This window comes from Miscanthus floridulus, chromosome 8 (genome assembly GCF_019320115.1).
Source record: "Miscanthus floridulus cultivar M001 chromosome 8, ASM1932011v1, whole genome shotgun sequence".
NCBI classification, from domain to species: Eukaryota; Viridiplantae; Streptophyta; class Magnoliopsida; order Poales; family Poaceae; genus Miscanthus; species Miscanthus floridulus.
The window spans coordinates 102,829,357-102,836,762 of record NC_089587.1 but is presented as its reverse complement, the minus strand read 5'-3'; positions in this window follow the sequence as shown (position 1 = coordinate 102,836,762).

The following is a 7,406-nucleotide window of genomic DNA, read 5'->3' as shown; positions in this document are numbered from 1 at the left end:
TTGGCGTGCTAAGCAATTACTCTGCAAATTCGATGGGGTACTGGGAGGAAGTGTACAATGGGTGCACCGCATCTTATGTGCAATGCATTATTACAACCCTGGCTTGAAATGGTTTGGGACCCCAGAGGGATGTTTTTCTAGGACCCATTGAGGCATGTCCTCTATCGTGTGTTCTAGTCGTTCGCGCAAATGGAACATGCATTCTAGTTTTGTTGGCCAGTCGTACTTGCTGATGCACTTTCCTGATAGGAAAGTACAGGGGCACCTTGATGATGGGCTGCTGTTGATCCTGAGGACCAGATTGTACCCATGGCTTTTGCTTTGGTAGAGGGAGAGAACAATGAATCGTGGTCATGGTTCATGCGGCTTCTACATGTGCAAGTGCTTAGTTAAAACTCGCACTATATGTTTGATCTCCGACCGTCACACAGGGATTCTTAATGCTATAGCTAAGCATATAGATGGGTTCCCGCCTCTAGTACATGATGGTGCATGAGACACTTTGCCACTAATTTCTGGCGATGTTAGCGAAAGCAGGAGGTATGTGACAAGGTAAAGGCTCTATGTTGTGTACATACGAGCACCAATTCAAGAAGACAAAGAGAGAACTAGACAAGATGATAATACAATGGGAAATGCCTGGTTAGAGTCCCAGATGGAACAAAAGGCTCAGTGGGCGTTAGATATGACGAGGGGGGTTTCAGGTATGGCATCATAACCACTAACTCCTCGGAGTCCTTCAACCATGTATTCACCGGAGTTCGATCGTTGCCTGTGTCTGGAATTATTGAGTTCTCCTTTCATAAGTGCAACAAATTTTATGAAGAGGTGGGAACTTACGTAGAGAAATATAGCTGAGTAGGGGGCGTTTTGGAAAGGTTAGAGCTGAACATTTAAAGGAGGCCAAGGAATGGCCAAGCAGCACACACGCCGAGCCGTATGGACCCCGTTGCCATATCTTTGGTGTACGAGGCAAGGGTGGCACAAGCTTGGGCGTGCGAACGTTATGGTGGACAAAACTACCGAGTTGATCTTGAAAAGGTAGAGAGTATAGTTACAACGTCCTCAGATCATGCATGCCCCATGCTCTCATATGATCATGACCTGCAGGGTTCGAGGTTATAACTATGAGGATCTGCCATATATGTCACCCTTGTATCTCTGTTCGAACACCGTTAGTATTTGGGAGATGAGCTTCGAGCCATACCTTGACCCAACACAGTGGCCACCTTATAATGGTTATGACTACGTGCTGCATCTAGATCTAATGAAGGTAGGGAAGGGTAGGAGGAAGAAGAAGCGACTAAAGGGGGACATGGACGCTATGAGAGGGTACGACGAAGACATGTACGACGGGAGAGACTTCAACGAGACCCGTGGCAGAAATCTTTGCTCCGTTTGCAAACAATCTAGCCACAAGGCTAGCCAGCATAGAAGACAATAGGTGATTCATATTGTGTTCGTATTGCATAACAAGTAGTTCAAATTTTGCAATGCTACATAATGTTAATCTGAAAATTGTTAATTTAAATACCCTAACCCTTTGTTTATCATTTTATAACAGGATGGCCCCTCCCACGTCGCACTAGCTGTACCCCCTTCTGATGTGGAGTACGACGACCCCCTTATTCTACCGGATGATGAGGTTTCCAAGAGGCGTTCAAGGGATCCTTACATTCGTGGGACTTAGTTCATTACGTCGAACTTATGTCGAACGAATATTATCGTCGAAAACTTGTAGACTCATAAACCAATCAAAATGTTATGTGACAACTTGTAGTTTTGTCCATTTATTTTTGTCCATTTATTTGCTTCATGTTCGTTTTGTACAGCACTTGTAGTTTTGTATAGCACCGACAACAACTCAATTGTAGCTGGCCGTTGTCTGTCCACGTCACTACCGCGCCATGGTCTATGGCGCGTCACTGACGCGCCATGTACTATGGCGTGGCACAGACGCGCCGTGGGCTCTGGCGTGGCACAACCATGCCTATGGAGCACCAGAACCTAGGCTATGGCGCAGCAAATGATTATGTTCATTTTAGAAATTTTGAACGCGTGATACAAACAGATGTGATCACTTAAGATCGATCATGGGTAATTTGAGTACATGATACATTGGTACAATACATCAGTAGTTCAAATAGAATATAAGACAATACAATAGAATTTCTACTACATAGCTACATTGATCATTAATAAAGCATGAAACTAACAGACGGCGCAATCAAAAAACCCTCAGTCAGAAACATACTGAGTAAGCAACTCGTTGTTCGAGTACCAATCCTCAACCACAACCCTGTTGTTGTGGCTAGGGTCACCTGCATTGCCCTGATCTGCCTTTCGCCTGTAGTAAGCGGCTTTCGCTTCATCTGCGGCCTCTGCGGCCTGAGTGAAGAACACGTCGTCATTCTCCTCCACCTGCAAGCCCGCCTCTACTAGAGCGATGAGCTCGCTTAGTCTGGTAGTGTCGTCCTTAGCCTTCTCCGCTTGCAAGCCTGCCTCTGCTAGAGCGATGAGCTTGCTCAGTCTAATAGTGTCGTCTTTAGCCTCATCAGCCTGCAAGCCCGCCTCTGCTAGAGCGATGAGCTCGCTGAGTCTGGCAGTGTCATCCTCATCCTCATCCCCCTCATCAGACAACACAATTAGTGATTCAACGGTGCGAACAGCTCGCTTTCTGTGCTCATCTAGCTTCTTTTCCTCATACATTGCACGGGCCACCTCTGCAGCATGGTCCTCGCTACATCCAATCCCTTTATGTATAAAATGCAATCAGTTAGCAACGCGATTATATTATATTTAAAATCAGGCAACGAAAAAAGTCTTTCAAGCACTCACTGGCACATAATGAAACAACATGCTCGTTCAAGACCTGCATCTGTACTGTTGTCTCCTCCCTTGCCTCCTTCCTTGCCCTCTCCTCCTCTAACGCCACCTGTCTCTCCAATCCCTATTTGACAAGCCCAACGTCGACCGAGTTACAAATACCGTGCTGTCTAGCAAACTCATGCATCTTGTCTTTATGATGTTTAACGAAAAGGTTGACGTAGTCAGGTCCATATCCCCTCTTCCGTGCAATTACTTGCCTCCCCTTCCAGTTCATCCAAGAACCTTAGCTTGACCATCATAACATTCCCACCTGCATTTCCTTGTGCTCTGTTCAAACGATATATTATATCATATATGCCTTAGCAAATAAACAAAATACGATTTCATGGTTTACCACAAAAATAATCAACCCTCATCATAGTCAATCATATGGCCGCAATAATGGTCTATTCCAAGCTTTGAAGGGACACTAGACCATAGTTAGATTTAACACCACATTCGTACTTGACTGGTGGTGCTTTGTAAATTAACCTTCTTCTTTATTTGCTTTTGGAAGGTTCTTCGGGCCATTTGTTCTTAGGACCATACAACCCTCCTTGAAACGACATTTCGCCATTGAATATACCTAAAATAACGTGACATTAGTACATGACACATATAGCTCAATATTTCAACAAATACACTTTGCAATTACTTTATGCTTGTTTGGATACACAAATTCCAACGTATTTTTCAGGGTTTATCACGGCTCGGTCTCCACAATGGCACAGAGGAGGTTCCTCGAGTCGTCTAGCTGCGGCTAAGGGTTTCTCCTTAGCTGTCATTGGAGAGGGTTAGGGGGGAGGTTGGAACCACCGATCGAAAGTGCTCTCATAGATGTCGCCCTCTCCACCATCATCGAAAAGGAGGTACCTGGTCAAACTTGTCTACACCTCGATCCACTGAAAGAAAAAGCACCTTCCTGGTCGTACACAACAAAAATTCACAAAATATTAGTAATCTAGTAATACAAATGAAAAAGAAAAAGATAGTGAAAACAATTACTTACATTAAAACGACTACAAGTGTAGAAGCAACGAGCCGCTGTGTCCGGATGTCTCGATTGAAACACGTCGGGTGAAGGGTCGAGATGGCGACTAGAGGGGGGGAATAGTCTTTTCTAAAACTTAATCGCGTCGGCTAACCGATACAAATGCGGAATTTACACTACGGTCTAGCCAAGACTACACCCCACTATATATGTTCACTAGCACCTTGCAAAGTTAACAATTATGCAACAAAGGTGCTAGTGAACATATATAGTGGGGTGTAGTCTTGGCTAGACCGTTAGTTTAAATTCCGCATTTGTATCGGTTAGCCGACGCGATATAAGTTTTAGAAAAGACTATTCACCCCCCCTCTAGTCGCCATCTCGACCCTTCAAGTGGTATCAGAGCCCGGTCTCTCATTTGTGGTCTTCACCGACCCGAGAGGATGGCGTCTAATGGGCTAGATGACTGTCCATACATTTTGATGGCACACACTTTGCACGATGGAAAAATTGGATGATATGTAATTTTAAGTATGTATGCCCTCAAATGTGGTGGATGGTAGACGTAGGCTTTTCTCATGTGTTAGATGAAGATAATCTAACTCAAGCACAAGAGAAATGCCTAGATCTCAACATCCATGCTACTAACATCATGTATAGATCTTTGCATGATTGCATATTTGGAGAGATCATGGACATGAAGACCGCCATGAGATTTGGAGTTATCTCAATGAGAAGTATGGGACGGTCTCCCGATGATGATGCCACAAGTGTTGCAAGTGATGATGCTACCCCATGCACACTTGATGGTGATGATGGTTCATGCTCAAACCATGATGATGCTACTACAAGCCCATCCACTACACCACATTGTCTCATGTCATAAGGTGACACCAAGGTATCAAATGATAATGTGGTTGATCATGTTGATTCATATGATGAGCTTGTTAGTAGACTTGCTAGCATGACCATGTCTTAGAAAATGAGAAAGCTAAAACATTGAAATTAGAAAATGAAAACTCATTTCTAAAGAACTCTTGTGAAGAACATAAGAAATTAAATAATGCTTATAAATCTTCACTTGATGAGCTTAATTGAATCATGAGACACTACTTGCATCTCATGATGAATTATTAGAAAAACAAGCTTCTCTCATTAAAATATTTACAAAGAAACTTAAAAATAATGAGAGCTCATCACATGGGTCAAATGATCAATCACATGTTTTTGCTAAACCCTTGTGATGTAGGCAAGAAGCATGTATCCACCTCTTGTGATGATTTATTAGATATGCCTGCTCTTCACATATAGATGCTTGTTCTACTTCTATGTCTTGTGAGACTAACATTTTGAAGAAGAACAATGAGCTCAAAAATGAAGTGAAGAAATTGAGCAACAAGTTAGAGAGGTACTACAACTCAAAAGTCACCTTTGAGTATATGTTGAAAAACTCAAAGAAACTATGGTGACAAGTGTGGCCTTGGCTTCGAAAAGAAGATGACAAAGGGGCGAAAGAAAGAGAGAAAGAAAGATAAAGAAGCTACATCAAAGAAAGCTCTCTCACACCATGTGCTACCAGGTGTCATGAAGCGGGACACTTTGCAATGGTTGCCCTAACATCGAGAAGCTTCAAGTTGAAGAAAGAGGAAGAGAGGCTAAAGCATGTCAAGTGCTTCAAGTGCGGCACTTGGGGTCATCTTACCTCGATGTGCCCAACCAAGGAAATGGTGAAGCAACAAGTGAAAGCCTCAACCAAAGCCACAAGTTGAGCAAGAGAAGACACCCAAGAGTAAATCAAGATCAACCATGAAGATGGTGATGATTTGATGATCAAGAAGAAGAAAACAAGAAGGGGTGGAAAGGCAAGGCAATCCAATGAGAATTCAAGATGCCAAGATAATGAGCAAGAATGACAATGAGAAGAAAGTCTATGCTCACATCAAGTGCTTCAAGTGTGGAAGTACGGGACACTTTGCCTCTAAGTGTCCTAACAAGCTTGAGAAGAAGGCTCAAGCAATCCATGAGAGGCAAGGCAATGAGAAGCACCACATGAGCAAAGAAGAGAAGGCTCAAGCAAAGAGAAAGTGCTACTCATGCCGGGGAAGGGGACACATGGCACATTCATGTCCCCTAGGTAAAATTTCTAAGCCTATTTCAATTGATGATCATGATATGCTTAGAAAGGATGGCAATGGTACCTCATTGGTTGCAATTGCAAAACATCCCGCTATTCATACTAAGGCATTGCCTAAGTATGTTGCTCCTAACTGAGAGGATCCAAACTTGTTTGGGTACCATCAAAAAGTGGATGAATGTGTGTAGGTACCATTGGCATTGGAGGCTTGATTCAATTATCTTCATAGTAATCATCATATGTTTAATCAAGATATGAAGCTTAGTGCACATCCAATCCCAATGCCATGACAATTAAGTGAAGTCCAAATGTGCTACAACATACAAGTGTAAATTTCAAGTTGTGGTGATTTATTGGAATATTTGATGACTTGCAAATAATTGAGTTGAAGCTTGCTAGTTGGATGATCATGAGCTAACCAAGGTATATCTCTTGTTGATCATTTCATTTGGGTGCATATGAGTGATTGAATTGGATAAATATGCAATGTTGCTTGCTATGAGATGTTTGAATGGATAATTGCTTAGTAATCAAGTTTGGATTGATTTGTGTTGGATAAGTTCATAAAATGACATTTAGTAAGTGGTTGGAATGGATATATGTCTTATGGAAGTATTCAAACAAGTAGTATCAAGTTTGATTCATATGTGATGAAGAATAGCTCAATTGCTTGAAATCTGTCCTATATTCAAAAATCTGAGCTAGCTGTGATCATAGCCATGTTTGAGTATTGAAACTTATTGGATTGCATGAAAATTGGTGTACATGCTCTAGATTTATGGTATGAGATGCTGTAGAAATTTCATGGAAATTGGATAAGAAATGCTTCGGTTTTGGAGTGGTTCTTGTCAGCTATAGTGCAGCAGTTTTCAGCATGTAGCAGTGGTGGAAGAATTAAAAATTTAGCAGTCCATATGAGATCAAATGAAGCTAAAATTTTTATGGCTGCTAGATAACTTAGTGAAGCTCATCTCCACCAAATTTTATAGTATTTGGATTTGTACTTTGAGAAATATGCTTAGTTCTTTGGAGAGTACAGAATCTGCCATAAAAGTGACAAGTATTGGATTGATCTAGAGTCACTTTGATTAAAAGGTCCTCAAGTTGGAAACATGTTTACAAGTGATTGAGGTACCTAAGTTTGGTTTTAAGATGATCTAGTAACATGTTAAACAAAGAGTACAAGGTCATTTGATTGAGAAGTGTACTTTGCACACTTTTGGTACTCAAATTAGAAGGACAAGATCAAATTCAAGATGAAGATAAAGCTTAAGTTCTAGTTATGATTGGAGATCATTTGGTAGAAAGAAAAGAACTTAACAAGAAGAAAGAAAAGGACTTAAAGAAGGAACCAAGGTTACTCATCAAGTTAAGTCCATCACTTGGATCAATCAATCAAGTCATTTCAAGTGA